The 17,156-nt window shown below is 38.6% G+C and overlaps 1 protein-coding gene across 1 annotated transcript in view; it reads right to left on the reverse strand.

Annotated features, from left to right (window-relative positions):
• The window catches only part of KIF6 (kinesin family member 6), a 374,962-nt gene that overhangs the window by 324,999 nt on the left and 32,807 nt on the right, over nucleotides 1–17,156 (reverse strand). The window lies entirely within an intron of this gene.

Below are 17,156 nucleotides of genomic sequence, written 5' to 3' on the forward strand. Positions count from 1 at the left end.
GAGTGCCATCAGTCTAAACATGCTCAGCACTGGGACCCTTGTAAAAGAACCTGACAGCAACTTCAAAATAATAACTGTTAGCATGAGATAATAACATTGTCTAAGTAGAATAATATGATCCAGAAGCTTCCATTTTCTTTGCAAATAAGTAGAAAGTTAAAATAGAATTATTCTGGTCAACAAAGCCATTATGAATGATTCCATAATTACATCAAGTTTTTTAAGGCAAGTGATAGCTTCCTTTCCACTGCCTGTAAATCCCATGATAGCACCTTGTAGGGCTTCACACAAAAAGCTCGTGCCTACAGATTTGTTTACTGTACTGCTGCTCTCAGTGAGAGCTGCGAAATCCAAATTGATCTTACTTTCACCGCAACTATTGCTCTACGAAATCAATCACCCCCAAAAGGCTGATATCTGTAGGAACAGGCACACAGCGACTATCGTTCACAGTCTGAAAAAAGACACATCAAAGTCTGCTACTTCAAAAGCTATTCTTACTCTACAGTTATGTACTGATAGAAGATTTAATAATAATATATCTTTTTTTAATGGGCGGCCTCAATTCTTTATCAAGATTCATTTCTACCATCTTCATAAAGCCTTTTTGATTCTGCTGCCACACTAATCCCCTTGATTTGCATTTCTTTTTATTTCTTTTTAAAATTTCTCTGATTATAGAAATAGTATATGCTTCTTATCAAAAACACAGCGTAGATTAGAGTAGCAAGTCAAAGTCCTCCATAACCTTGTCCCACAAAAATAACCCAGGCTAACATATGTTATTATACCTCTAGATTTTTGTCACTTGCCTACATGTCAAGAACATCTTTCTTTCTTTTCCTTTTTTTTCTGCTAAGTCCAACCCCCATCCCACTTTCTTCCTGGGGTCCGGTTTTCTTCCACTCTTAGAATCGGAAGCACCCCACCCTACCACTAGTAGTAGAACTGGGGGGAAATGAAAATCAAGGACTAGAAAAGGAGTTTGAAAGGCATATGGTACAGGCAAAAATAGAAGAGAATGGTGCAAGAGACAACAGAGTCTTGGAGCTAATAAAGAGTAACCTGAGAGAACAAAATAAAGTCCCTTCCCATGAAGAAGCTGATGAAGAGTTAAAAAAGACCAAGGAGTCACTACCAGATTGATATCTTCCAACATCCCTCAATCCTTTACCACCCAGCAACCAGGAGACGTCTTTGAAAAACATAAATCGGGCCAATCTCTGAGCAATAATTCTGCATAGAGATATTTTGATTTTCAACCCAGTAACCTCAGCCAACCAAAGATGGTACAACTACTTACCTTAATTGTGCTGGTGACTTTGCCACCCTAGGGAAGTTTAAATAAATAAGAATAGAGATAACAAAGTAAATCAAACCCAACTCTTAATACTTTTATGGAATATGTTTAAGAGTAATTTTCATATCACTGGGCTATTCTAGGTATGTTTATTTAAAGAGTTTAAAATACTTAAAGAGATTATGATTTCAATTTGAAATATGTTAATTGATTTCAGACTTGTGATATTAAATCAGAAGGTGTAAGAACATTTTATTTAATTTTGGAAATATTGTGGAAATGTTTAAGAAAGGTTGACTTACTACATATATATGTTTGATTATTGTTATCTTTTAAGTTGTTTATGTTCTTAGAATGATTTGCTTGTTAGGTTTGTAAGTCTGCCTTACCAGGCAGTTTAGGTACTTGAGAAATCAGATATATTAAATGAGTACATGAAGTTTAAGGGAATTGAATTACCTAAATTGAAATCAGAACTAGCTGTATAGAGAACTTTCAACTCTTAAACTTGAGTAAGCTAAATGTTAATGAAATAATAAATGACACTGTTCTTATTTTTATATTAAAATGACTAGATTTAAAAATAGAATCATAAGATTTGTAGGTTGAAGTACGTTTCTGAATGCATAGGTTTAATAGGTTAAATATTAATTTAAAACCCAATTAAATGTAAGAAGTCCTTTTAAAAATTCCCCTTGGACAATAAAATAAACTGAAAGTAAGCTCCAAGAAAGCAGGAACTTTCTCTGCCATGTTTACCCTGGTGTCCCCAGAGCCTAAAACAATGTCTGTACATAGCAGACAGTCAAAAATACTTGTCAAATGAATACATGCAGTAGGACTTTGAGCTGGGAATCCATTTGGCGCAGTTTCTTCAGCTTCAACTTCATATCATTCTGAAGATCTAATTCGTGTGACCAGTCACACTAACACTAATGGAAAAACCTGTGTTCTAGAATATTTGTAGATTTAAGGAAATTCACATTTTGGAAGAAGATCGCCAGGGGACACTGCAGATAACAAGAACTGTGAGTATGGGAGTATAAGGATTTATTTCTTGGCTGGTGATTGTAGACAGATTACAGGAAGAAAGAAGTAGGGAGTTGGTGGTACATTGCAGAGTCAGAAATAAAACTAACCAGACTCAGGGGTCCCTCTGCAAGATGTTCCATGTGCTACTGAAACCACAGCAGAAGTGTGGCCGGCTGCGCGGTGCTGGACATGTGGAAGAGGTCAGAATGAGCACAGTGTGGGCACTTTTAGATTTGACAATGAGAAGCTCCAGGAAAAACGTATGTTGAAGAGAGGAGCTTACGAAATATGAATAGCGCACAAATCAAGTTGCAGAGGATTTTGGAGGGAATGAGGCCAAGGCAGCCAGAGTAGATGGTCACTTCCAAGACCTGAGCTGGGAAAGGAAGTAATTACAAGGAGTAGTACGTAAAAAGATAGAGCCAAGTCTGAGGAAGCAATCGCCTTTTATTTATTTATTTTTCAAGCTTCTCTTAAAGGTATAGACTGAGGAGAACATCTTACAATGACAGCGAAAGAGAGGAGGAGGGGGAGGCAAGAAATCACATCAGGTGAGAAAGTATAGCTTTAAGGGAGAAATCTAAATCGATTCAACGAACACTACTAGTCACCAGAGCAGACAAATGAGCCAATAAAAATCTTGAAAGACTTGTTCTTAGTACCTAATGTGTGCTAGGTAGGGACTACTCTACGAGCTGGGGATACAGCAGTGACTAAGACATACAGCTTCCCTGTCCACGTGGGACTTACACTTGAGGTGAAATGATGAGCATCAGAACTCATACCAATTTAAAAAGTAAAATAAATGCTGTATATAGTATAAATTCATGTGGTGATAACTGCCATGAAGAAAAGTAATAAAGCAGGGGAAGGAGATGGAGAATGAAAGGATTTTACAGGATTGTTGGGCCAAGGAGGAGCAGATAAGAGAGTTCAAGCTTGGCATTTTGAGGGTGGAAGATAGAAAACTGAGAAAGGAGACAGAGAAATTTGGGTATCCTGAGAATCTCCATCTCCTGAAGTATATGGCTGGCCTGAGACAATGGCATGACAATTACCTCTAATTTCCCCACATGATGGCAGCCTTGATTCTGAGACTGAAAACTATTAAGCTTTTTAACCCCTTAACATCTCACTGACAGATGGTAGCACGGGGAAGGAGCTGTCATTACAGGTCCTCTCGTGGTATTTCTAAATAAATCAGGGTGCTCCGGCCCCAAAATACACAGTGTTTTTCATGACAGTGGACTTTACATAAAAGTATGTGAAACGTGGAATTAGAGATGGAAAGACGGAACATGTGCTGGCCATGAGCAACATCCAGTTACCAGCACAGGAGATCTAGAGGAAAAACACAGCTAAAACAGGTTTATTTTTCTCTTCTCTAGCCTGAGCTAGAGTTGTGAGCATAACAAGTTAGACAGACCTTTTTCGCATGCCTTTCAAAACTTGGATAAATCTTTTGTCCTCTGTGTGATTTATTTTAGGCTTAGAAAAGCTAAGTATTCGACTGCATATTAAGTAACTAAGAGCGATTTCTTTTACTGGTTCTGTCTGCAAAAGAAGAGTCATCATAGGACAAGTTCAAACATTGACTCGTCCAACACAAAGTACACAATCACGACAAATTAAAAGTTGCTTAGAACTTTTGTCCTAGAATCCAAAGGGCCCTGAGAAGTCTCTCCCTGCTGAACACCTCCCCATGAGATGCAGAGACACAGTACATGCCAGGATCCCTGTTAAGGTCATTCAGCCTTTGCTTGAATACTTCCTATGATGAGAAGCTCATTATCTCACATAGCAGCCATTTTACTTTTGGTCAAGTTTAACTGTTGCTCAGGCCTTCTGTATCCAGAGCACCTCATGATGGTAACTTTCACTGATTGTTTCTGTTCTGCTCATCAGGTCCTCCAAGTTAAATTAATTATTCTTTAAATCTCTCAAATGAGAAACACAAATGTAATTCAAATCCGCCTCCATTATAATTTTAAGTAATATTTAATGTTAACTTCAACGTAGTAAAACAATTCCATGAAAACATATTATTTTGGCCTCTTTTCAGTAATGACAAGTGGCATCTACTACGAATGCAATTTATCTGGAAAATTACCTAAAATTATAAAAACCATTGAAACATTTATTCCTGAGATTAAATATTGAGCACTTTGACTATATTATAAAATTCTTATTTCAGGTAATGGCTAGAATGTAGCTTGAATATTTACTTTTCAAACTTATTTATTTATTTTTACTTCATACCTGTACATTTGATTCACGAAATAAAGGATAAAATATATTCTCTTAAAGCATTCACCTAGATGTTATGAGAAGTTGCAAAAAGGTACCCGAGGGAAAAAAAATAAATGAGAAAATCTAACAAAACAAACCAAGCTAAATGTTTCAAAGGTCACTTTTTAATTACTTGACAAAGCATCCATTATGTAAACAAAACTCTACTCCACAAGGCATACTATCCCCCTACCACCACTCTGACTTGTAGAGGAAATGGCTAGAATCATTCAAAGGGGTTCCTTTGTTTCAGTATACTAGTATTAAATAATCTTCCACGAGCATTATGCAAAGCACACACATATGAATTTATCCAAGACATAGAGGCTCTCCACAGAAGTGAAGAACTGACCTGAGTAATTCATCTAAGTGCCACGTCTTTGAGGTGCTGAATCATTTCCTTTACTTTAAAATATTTTCCACATCTCACACAGGTCTATTCTCAGTTTATTTTCTTTTGAAAATGTTACTGTTCATTCATAGCCAGCTACTTTCAAAACTTTAATTGTAATAATAAACTCTCGGGTTTTTTCTGTATCTTGGCTGATCCCTGTCATGTGAGGTACTTAGGCTTTGTACCTCAAACAAGAGGCTAAGAGGTACAGTCCCCAGGAGTAGAGGAGCCATGTTTAGAGGTGTGCTGGCCCCTTTGGTGATGCGGCATGGAGCCCGCAGTCACAGCCAGCAGCTAGGACAGAGGTGGCAGGTGCTGCAGGGCGGGCTCCTGGGTATCCTGGCCTGGACTCCAGCACACTTAGACTTGTGGAAGCATTGCCCGTGATGGCAACCTACTTGCTGTTTGCTTCTCTTCCTTTAAAACTGACTTTCTGAGTAGCCCAGGCAGGAGGATGGAGTGAAAAGCCCACTCTCCTAGAAATCACTGAGAAAGGGTCCTTTAATGGAAAAGCTACCCCAGGCCTCTGCTCAGATAGGTGAGAAAGTCAGCACTGCACCGTGACGCTCTGAGAAATCCATGGGACTCTGCCTCCCTCTTTCCGTGAAGGTGTGCTGCTACTGCCCGCTTCTCTGTACCACAATCTGTATTTGCCAGCTCAGCTGCCATAACAAAATACCACAGACTGGGTGGCTTAAACAACAAAAATTTATTTCTCACAGTTCTGGAGACTGGAAAGTCCAAGATCCAGGTCCAGTAAGGTTTGGTTTCAGGTAAGAGCTCTCTTCCTGGCTTGCAGGTCTCTCTGCCTTCCCCTGTGTCCTCATGTGGCTGAGAGAAAAAGACATCCCCCTCTTCTTCTTAGATAGCCATAGTCCTATTCGAGTAGGGTCCCACTTTTATGACCTTGTTTAACCTTAATTACCTCCTAAAGACCCCATCTCCAGACACAGTCACATTGGAGTTTAGAGCTTCAACATATGAATTGGGGGTGAGGCGCGGGGGCACAATTCAATCCATAGCAAGTAGAAAAGAAATTGTTAGAATGGAAATAGAGCAGCCCATAAAATCTCCAGGAAATTTAGAATACTAGACTCGGAAAATAGGCAGGAGCAAAAGGAGGCTAGACAGCCAAAAACATTCCCAAACTATGCCCATAACCATTCTGATGAGGACTCCATTGCTACCACTGGATGCCACAGCTGAGACTGTCAGCCCCTGCTGCTTAGAAAGCCAAATGCCAGTGTCATGGCCACTGCTACCACCATCAGCCTAGGTACTCACTTCCCCTGCTTCTGTCAGTCCTAACTCAACATCCCAGACATCTGATTAAGAAGCCTAGGTCAAAAGGCAGCACCCTAGCTGCAAGGGATGCTGGAAAAGCAAGACTGGGGCTTTTTCAAAGTTCTATAATGCAAGGCAGGCCCTACCTCCCACCAAGACTCATATCCTACATAGTTCTCTAAACATACGAACAAGGTTCAAATGCTAGGTAGACACTCCTCCAAATGACAAATACCTATATAATTATCATCTTCTATTACAAATGGTAAGTTAATAGGTGGCATATATACATAACTAAAACAAAAGTTTCACAAAAAGAATACCCTTATCATAGCCATGGACTCTAATATCGTCTGTCTCTTCTATTTTATGTCATTAAAAACTTCTGATCACAAACAATTGAGTTTATAACCTACTAGATCCTGAATTGCAATATGAAAAACACAGGACTAAGATTAAAGTCAGAAGATATGAAAAACATTTAGGAAGTTATCCAATTATCAGGCAGGAAAGGATTAGGGTGTGGGCTAGGGCACTAAATGTGGGAACAAAATACTGGGAGCAGATATGAAATGCTTCGAAGGGGAAATATTGACAGGACTTCTTGATTAGTGAATGTTGGTTGGGGTTACAGAGAGAAAAGGCTAAAGCTGAAACCCACAATTTCTAGTCCAGATAATAACTTACTTCTTAAATAAGTTAACTTCTTTCACTGAGAATGTGGTTACATCATTAGCTTGCCTAACGAATTTTCAAATACCAACAACAAAAAATGAGCTGGAGTCTCGGACCAAGTAGGAAACCCTGTGTGAAAAAGTCAGCACAAGGGGTCAGACCAAAAAAGATCAAATTGCTATCAGACGTTTATATTGCACTGCCTTTCTGGGAAAGAGGAAGTTTAGAGAAGGGAGAATTTTGAGAACATTTTTAACCAAAGGGGAAAATAATTAGAATAGGAATAAAAAGGAAAAAAATTCTTAAAGTAGCTTAACATATGTCCAATATTTTTAGTATTCTTTATTGTTGTAAAAATACTCTAAAATATAGGAGTATAAAATACCAAAATGAATTTATTCACAAAAGATTATAGAGAGAAGAGACACAGAAGTTAGCCTTCTGTGTGAAAATTTTCCCACAAATCAATTGTATAAACTCAACTGATATGTCTGAGACATGGCAAAAAAAAGGAAAGGGGGTGGATGCCATAAACTATAGATCAGTCAGATAGAGGTTGATCCTGAGCAAAATACAGGAAGAGATTATCACATGGCTAGCCTGTGTGCCTTCCTAAGTGTCTCTTCTACCAGCCTGAGTGTCATGAAGGAAGGAGCTATGGCTTATTCTTCTTTATATCTCTGGTACACACAGTACACAAAATGGTATGTACTTAGAAATATTGGCGGAAATGAATTGGACCGAGCCGAGCAAGTTCATTAAGAATAAGCCTTGCGAGCCAAATATTGAAATGTAAACTGAAATGAATAGCAGAGTTGGACACATTTGTAAGTAATTCCAAAGAGTTCTGATCGGGCTTCCCTGGTGGTGCAGTGGTTGAGAGTCCACCTGCCGATGCAGGGGACACAAGTTCGTGCCCTGGTCCGGGAAGATCCCACATGCCATGGAGTGGCTAGGCCCGTGAGCCATGGCTGCTGAGCCTGCGCGTCTGGAGCCTGTGCTCCGCAACGGGAGAGGCCACAACAATGAAAGGCCTGCGTACATGAAAAAAAAAAAGAGTTCTGATCAATGTCCACTGACAGAGATATCTTTGGTGGCATAACTCTGGGCTATGTACATGAACTGCTCTGATTTAATACTTTTACCAAACGCTATGGAAAACCAAGCTGGTTTGTACATCAAATATACAAATGATTCAGGTCTGGGAGGTAAAACTAATGTACTAGGTGACTGAGCCATGATTCTTTTTTTAAAAAGCCAGAATGAGGGACCAAATTTAATGACAACAACAATAAAAATGTAACAGAGATCAATAGAAAGTCCTGCAGCTCAATAATAACAACAAACAAACTGCATTAGTACAGGATCAGGAAATGTAAAATGACTAAGACGTCCAATTCTCCCCCTATGGCTGACCAGAAGGCTTGAAATCACTCCTTCTAAAATCTACTTAGAAATTCTGGATAAAATATAATGTATACACTTTTTTTTTTTTTTTTTTTGCAGTACGCGGGCCTCTCACTGTTGTGGCCTCTCCCGTTGCAGAGCACAGGCTCTGGACGCACAGGCTCAGCGGCCATGGCTCACGGGCCCAGCCGCGCCGTGGCATGTGGCATCTTCCCAGACCAGGGCACAAACCCGTGTCCCCTGCATCGGCAGGTGGACTCTCAACCACTGCGCCACCAGGGAAGCCCTAATGTATACACTTTTAAGTGTATAGCTGAATTTTCCCCCAGAAATGTAAGGAAAATATCTAAGGACCAAAAACAAAGAAGTAAATGAAAAAGTAAAAATGTATGTGCTAATGCTAGGACAACCCTAGGAGTATGGGAGTAGGAAAAGAATGCTGATATCAGTAACCAGGATTTAGCCCAATATGAACTGGGTATTTAGAAACAAGATTCCTTATAAGCCTGGGGCCTATAAGTAATAGCCTACTAAAGTAATAAACAACAACAACAAAATGCATATCCACCTATCAGCATAGGAAATGGCAAGGAAACTTATCTGTCCCTGCCTGAACTATGGGTCGGAAAAGAAAAAGTCTTCTTTCAGCCTTCATAACCACTGACTTACTCATGTGCATAACTGGGGTATAAATTTACACTACCCAGCTGGTCTGCAAATCCCAATCACTGAAATTAATGTAAAAAGTGGTTTCAAGCTGATGACAGCCCTGGGGCAGCAGGAAGCAGCAAAAATAAATCTAGTCATAGCAACTTGCCCTTAATGCCATAGAATAGGATTCCAACTGACCAAGCTCCACTGAAGATGAGCTCACAATCCAAAATAACAAAACCCACAAGGACACAATCTACAGAAAACAGTCAGTAGGTGTAACAAACAGCAGGTTCAGATCTACAAGAGCTTTAGATATAAAGACTATACAATAAGTGTGTTTAAAATTAAATTAAAATTAAATGTTTTAAAACACAAAGATTATGCAATACATGTGTTAAAATACTTAAAATAAGTAATAAAAAATAATAGCAAGATACTATGAAAAGCAGGACAGACAGAAGAAAAATGACCAGACAGAACTTCTAAAAATGAGACTATGATTATTGAAATTTTAAAACTTCAATGTAAGCGTTAAACCAATTAGACATAGGTGAGGAAAGACTTGGTGAACTAGGAGAGATTATCTGAGGAAATTACCCAAAATGAAACAAAGAGCAATACAAAGATAGACAATACATATTTTTTTTAATCTAAGAAACAGCAGTGAATGCAAAGGAAAATGAATATGAGTTGCAGAAGTAGACACTAAAGAGAATAGAAGAGAGAAAGTATTCAAAGAAAGAATAGTTGAGAATTCAACTATTAAAGAATAGAGAGAAAGTATTCAAAGAAAGAATAGTTGAGAATTCAACTATTAAAGAATAGAGAGAAAGTATTCAAAGAAAGAATAGTTGAGAATTCAACTATTAAAGAATAGAGAGAAAGTATTCAAAGAAAGAATAGTTGAGAATTCAACTGATGAAATCTTAACATTCACTAGTTTCTCAGCCATAAAAAGGAAGGAAATTGGGTCATTTGTAGAGATGTGGATGAACACAGAGACTGTCATACAGAGTGAAGTAAGTCAGAAAGAGAAAAATAAATATCGTATATTAACGCATATATGTGGAATCCAGAAAAATGGTACAGATGAATCAGTTTGCAAGGCAGAAACAGAGACACAGATGTAGAGAACAAATGTATGAACACAAAGCGGGGAAAGCCAGGGGGTGGTGGTGATGGGGTGAATTGGGAGATTGGGATTGACATATATCCACTAATATGTATAAAATAGATAACTAATAAGAACCTGCTGTATTAAAAAAATAAATAAATTAAATTAAATTAAAAAAAGAATAATGATGATTGATTTGAGTCTTATTAAAACAAGATGAAATTAAAATATTTTAAAAATAAGATAAAATAGGAGATATAACCAAAGTTAATCATATAGATCAGATTAGAAATATTAATTTTAGACTTTATGAAGTCAAGTATGCTTACAAATTTTTAATGATAACCACTAAAAGAAAAGAAAGATAATATAAAATTTCAAGAAAAGAAGTGAAGAAAATAAATAAGACAAAGTTGGTCAGCAAAACAGAAGGTAGGAAAAGAGGAGGAAAACAAAAAAGGCATAGAAAAAGGATAAATAGAATGTAAATATGATAGAAGCAACTGCAAATATTAGTATTCACTAAACTGACTAAAACTTGGATAAAAAAGTAAAAGTCATCCATACATCATTTATAGAGACACAAACTAAGATGTAAGAACAGGAAATTTTTGAAATGTAAAAAGATGTAAAATTTGTAAATAATCAACTATATTTCAATAAAAATTGAAAGATGGAAATTATATTTTTATATATCCTACTTAGTGTGGATATTCACACATTTATTGTGAGTATATCAATGTATTTGATTACTGCATGCTGGCTCAGACCCTTTGGTGCTATTATGTAATATTCTGTACATGTACTGTGGGCTTTGGTTATGGGCCTACATAAGTTGTTTTTTGTTTGTTTGTTTGTTTTTTGTTTTTTTTTTTAAGAAGATGTTTGGGGTAGGAGTTTATTAATTAATTTATTTATTTTTGCTGCATTGGGTCTTCGTTTCTGTGCAAGGGCTTTCTCTAGTTGTGGCAAGTGGGGGCCACTCTTCAACGCAGTGTGCGGGCCTCTCACTGTCACGGTCTGTCTTGTTGCGGAGCACAGGCTCCAGACGCGCAGGCTCAGGAGTTGTGGCTCACGGGCCTAGTTGCTCTGCGGCATGTGGGATCCTCCCAGACCAGGGCTCGAACCTGTGTCCCCTGCATTGGCAGGCAGATTCTCAACCACTGTGCCACCAGGGAAGCCCCATACGTTTTTTTTTTAATAGACTTTAAGATATAAAGAATTGTTAGACATAAAATCAGTCACTGCATAGGATTAAAGGAAAGATTCTCAGGAAGATGAAGCAATTCTAAATGAATAACGTAACTTCCAAGTATACGAGAAATAAATTGACAGAATTACAAGTAGATACATATATATGGAAGTTCTTATACATCTTCGTTGGTTCTTGATAGATTGAAAAGAAAAAACATTCTACAGGTATAGCAAACTTCGACCACAAAGGCAACAAGCTTGAACCAAAGGACAAATAAGGAATCCTGCATAGAATTAGTTATTATAAGACTTTAAACAATCTGAAATTGTTCCTTGGAATCATGTATCAGGTGGAGAGTCTGGTCAAATGACCTCTAGGATCCTAACTAACTATGGGGTTGTTTAGTCTAGTTTCAATAAATATTTTGCTCAAAGGTTTAAAATCCAGGTTTTCTTCTTCTTTTTTTTTTTTTTTCAAAACTGGGTAAGGCTCTAGGATGAGTTATAGTTTGAGGTATAAACCTCAACATTCCCACAGTGTTCCACTTTGAGTTTGGGGTGGGGTGGGGATCACCAAGCTAAACCCAAAGAAAACTTCATGGGTGTAGTCTAAAGGGAACCAAATCAAACGAACCAACAATTTTGCACAAATTCCCATGAGCCAAAACCACTGAATTTCACTCAGCAACAAAGATCTAGATTAGACGCCCCTCATCAACTCGAGCCAAAGTTTCCTAAACCTCAGACATGTCAGGGCACTGTTCAGTTTGAAAGATGAACAAAAGCCTAGATTTCAAAAGAATTAACTTAAAACTATTCAAGTTTCTATAACATTTTGGAGTCTTTACAATGGAATAAAATTAGAAGAAATAAATCATACAAGGCCCCGGTACCCTCTGCCAGGCAGCAATATTTCTTCCCGGACATTCACCATGGGGAAAAGAAAAAGAATTTGTGTACTGATGTTCAACAAACAAATGACAGCAGAATTCTAGAAGGAAAAAATAAATAACAAAGCACGTATTGAAATAATATAATGGGTTAAATTTATAACTAACATAATTATAGACAGACTTGGGTCCAAACATCAGTCTGTATATACAATTACAGTTCTACTGTTATAAAAACAGATAAGGACAAAAGGGAGCCATCATTTAAGTGGTCCATAGAGACTACTTGTGTGGAAAACACTGCTGTGTGTACTGACATATGAATTTACATTTGCCAATTTATGACATCTGAGTGTCCCTTTTTAGAGAGGCCAATTAATCTGTTTACCTTATATCATTTTTAAGGGAAGAATTAGGAAGGTATTATCTGCACTGATGCTTACCTTACCCGGGGGTGGGGGGCCTGGGAAAGGCAACCGTGGGAAGAGGGCAAGAAGGATGGAAGAAAAATTAACAGAAGAATCATCTGTCCTATGAGCTTCTAGACCCTTTGGCTTTTTCTTAAATTCGTTTCGACTTTTGTACATGACATTCCATCTCCCTGGAGCGCCATCCAGAATTTGAGATCAGTCAGCATCAGTGCATAGATATCACATGGCAAGGTTTCTTTCCTTACATGAAATCCGTTAATAACAATGGTATATTATACGTCAGGCATTTCAAATAAAGCAAATACAGTTAGTTTCAACTTCCCAAGCAAACTATCAGTTCTTTGAGAGCAGGCATGGCACCTCAGTATTTGTCTGTACCAGGTACCACTGCACCTATCCCAGCACTTTTGGTGAGTACGCACTGACTGGCTTAGATTGGCCTTCAGACAACTTAGAGCCTAATAAGATAAATAGCTGGGGAAAAAAGATAAATAAGACAACATCAACACAAAATCCACCGAAGCATATATAAAACTGTAGAAAGGAAATGAGTCAGGTGTTTTTTAGTGGAAAGATTGTGCTTATTGGTAGAGGAAGACAAGATGGGCTTATCAATGAAGATAAGATCTTAATATAAGAACTAGAAACAGGAGAATGCAATATGACAGACTGGGGATGAGCTAAAATCCCCCACCCTACTTTGACAGCTTGACCAAGACTAGAAATAACTGGCCATTAAGCAAGCAGCTTTGTTAACAAGGGCAGGATAAGATGTAGAGGATTCAAGTAATAGGTTCAGGTAACTATAGAAATAGACATTTGATAAACATGCATTTAAAACCCATTTTCCCCAGGAACCATTTTATCAGGAAAGATGGGGAGTGCAAGGGGCAATATAGGTGGGGAATGCAAAGATAAATAAAACACAGCCCTTGTCCTTAGTATGTTCACTGTATGGGATACAGACAGGTAGGACAGCATGATAAGGGCCATGTATCAAGTATCATGGGTAAAAGGAGGGAGGGTATAAATACTTCTATCTGAGAGAACCAGAAAAGTTCTTAATAAATGACTTCTAAATAACTCAGGACATTTTTGTATAATATAACATTTATATGGCTCATAACATTTGAGCCATTAAAATAAAAATTTGACAATCTGATTTGAACACAATTACCTAATGGTAATTGAAAGAGAGATGGCAAATGAAATGGTAAATGAAAGAGAGATCTCTATATCAAAGCTGCTTCTACATTTCAGAATAATATACAATTAAAAACAAAAACAGAACCCTTCATTGCTCTGTTTACAACAAACTGTCAGTACCAAATACTTGATAATAGGAACTGTGTTCTGTTTCTTCTTGTTTCATTTTCTGACCCTTGTTCATGTATATTTTCATGTATAAAAACAGCACCTAATGATGTACCTTTTCATGCTACAAAAAGGAGAAAACAACTCCCAACTTTTTAAAAGATTTAACTCTAGAATCTTTTCTAGTCACCAAATAGTAATTGCCTTTTCATTTTTCTCTCTTCCTCAGCTACTCCTTCTTCTTCCAATACTCATATCATTCAGCAAAACACAAGCAAACAAAAAGCCCAAAGCCAACATCCATGAAGAACATCAGGGAGCCTGGATGAGAGAGGCAGGAGATTCGCTAGACCTCACTCACTTCCCATCTCGGAGTCGGAGTTTTCCCTTCCCAGTCCTGGAGAGAAATGGAGAATCAGCTATTTGACCCCCAGTTTCCGTAGACTGGAAATGCAATTTCTGGCTTTGTGACAAATTCTACTGGAACAAAGCCAACAGCATGCCCCATGGATTCACTATAATGGGATTTTTAACTCTATTGGCATTACGTATAAATTCAAGGAAAAGTACATCCTAGGCAATGGTGAACATAATAAGAGCTACAAGTTCACAAGTGTAGAGTTAGGAAAAGTCACTGCTTTTTTCTTTCAGAGGAAAGAAAATATGCTTATGGAAGGGCAATAATGCAGTTCTGTCAATTCACTTGTTCCACAGGTATATAAGGACTCTAACTACATACCAGGTGCACACGGAGGTGCTGGGAATGCAGCAATGAACGAGACAGAAAAGGACCCTGTTCTCATGGAGCTTACATTCTAGTTGAGGGGAGACAGACAATTAATAAAGAAGATAAGAAAATGTAAATGTTATGAAGAGAATGAAAACAGGGTGATGTGTGTTAGAAAGTAACGAGATACATTACTTCAGATTGGGAGGTCAGAGAAGACTTCTGTGAGGAGGTAACATTTAAGCTGAGATCTGAGTGACAAGAAGGAAGAACACCTAGGGATTAGATAATAGCCCCAAAGGCAGGAATAACCTCTCCTTATTCTAGGAACAGAAAGAAGGCCACTGTGACTGTGGCAAGGGGAAGGAAGAGGTTAAGTCTGAGGGGCCAGGAGAGGCCAATTGTGTAGGGTTTTGTAAACAATATAAGGGAATCTGGGCTTTAGTCAAAGTTCAACAAAGAGCCTTTGTAGTACTGTAGCCAGGGGCGTGATTAGATCTGATGTACACTTTTAAAGGCTCATTTTGGCTACTGAGTGGTGAATGGACTATGAGAGGGCAAGAAGCAGAGAGTTGCTGCAACACTGATTGGGGCGGCCATAGCCAAGCTGGAGAAAAATGGATCAATTTGGGAGACGCTTTAGAGTTCAGTCCATAAGACTTGCTGATGGGGGATGAAAAAAAAGAGTGATCAAGAATGACTGGAGTCATTTACGGAGATGAGGGCAACTGAAGAAGGGCAGTTATGGACGAGGATTAAGAGTTCCTTAAAATATATTACCTTTTAGATGACCATTAAATATCCAAGTGGAAATGTCAAGAATATGATTAGATATAGAAGTCTGGAGTTCTGGGAGAGATCAGAGCTAGAGATAAAGATTTGATAGTTAATGACGAAAGATTATATTTAAAGCCATGGGAATGAATGAGATCACAAAGACACCAAGAAGAGAAGAGTTCGTCCAAGGATGAAGCCACCAGTGTTAAGGGCTCCTGGAGAAGAGGAGGCAAAAAGATAAGGAACTGCCAGGTGGGTAAGGGAACAGGACAGTGTGTGAGTCCATCTGGACCTTCTAAGAAGGTGACACCAAGATGGGATTAGACATATGAAACAGATATAAAGGAGGAGGGAGGAGCAGATGAAGAGAGTTTCAGACCTTTTGCAGGTCTGACATCTATGAACGGGGAGGAGGATGGAAGGGTTTAATGGGAAGAGCTTCAGACCACAGTTCAGTTTTAAGAAAGACCTGGTCTGGCCAATGGGGACTTCCTGATCCAAGGTAATTATTAGAGGACTCTCATGTGGTGAGACTGTCCCAGTTCTAGTACCCCCTTCATGCTTAGTTATTTGCTGGGAACACTCCAAGGAAGCCTGGGCTCTGTTTCCACTGTCTTAGATCTAAGGGTATGAGAGCTGGAGGCTGTCACCCTGCAGCATATTCTCACGAAGGAAGACCTGAGTGGGACACCTCCATAGCCACCACAGTGTAATGTTATGAAAACCTAGAGTAAAAGAGTGTTTCAAAGAGGAAGAAGAAGTTAGCCTTGTCAAATGCTGCTTAAAGATCAAGTAACACAAGAACAGGCATATGGCCATTGTTTTTGACATCACGGAGTTCACTAATGACCTCAACCAGAGTAGTGTCAGGAGGGCAGAGAAGACAGAAGTCCAGCTGGAGAGGGTCAAGGAATGAAGAGAAAGTGAAGAAGTGTAGACAAGGAGACAGACAACTCTTTTCAGAGAGTTTTGCTGGGAAAAGGGAGTAGAGAAATGGGAAATAGCTGAAAGGGTTATAGTCAAATGAAGTGCATTGTTTCATTTTCAGATAGGAGATACTAGAATGTATTGATGAGAAGAATCCCTTAGATTTGAAAAATCAGTGAGGTTGCAGAAAGGAGAAAATTGCAAGTGCGATATACTTGAGACAAGAAAAGACCTCAGGAAACAAACGGAGAGCTGGCCTTTGGCAGGGACAGAGGGACTGTAACTACTGAAAGAGGAAGGAAGCCAGAGAGTTAGGTACCGATGCGGGATGGCAGATTTGGTGGTGGGATAATAAGGTGAGTTAGGTACCAATGCAGGCTGGAAGATTCAGTGATGGGAGAACGAGGTAGTCTGACTGGGTCTATTTTGTCAGTGAAGTACAAAGCAGCTGAGAGGAAGGTGGTTGGAAAAGCATATGGGAAGTTTGAGAAGAATTAAACTGGGAAATAGTCATCTCTGAGAGTGAGAAAGCAAACCTACCAGGAAAGTGTATTAGGTCTGTAAGGCTCTCCTGTGTCTCTCTTTGAAGCATGTGGACATGAGTTTATAGTAAGACGCATCAAAACAATTAATGCTTTTCTGTAGCAATATTCAGTGGCCTAAGTGTCGGCATGGAGTAGGCGGCTGATTAGGTTTAACAAGAGAAGGGGTTTTGGGCTTCCCTGGTGGCGCAGTGGTTGAGAGTCA

The sequence above is a fragment of the Neophocaena asiaeorientalis genome, unplaced genomic scaffold (genome assembly GCF_003031525.2).
Source record: "Neophocaena asiaeorientalis asiaeorientalis breed wild unplaced genomic scaffold, Neophocaena_asiaeorientalis_V1.1 scaffold46, whole genome shotgun sequence".
Lineage (NCBI taxonomy): Eukaryota > Metazoa > Chordata > Mammalia > Artiodactyla > Phocoenidae > Neophocaena > Neophocaena asiaeorientalis.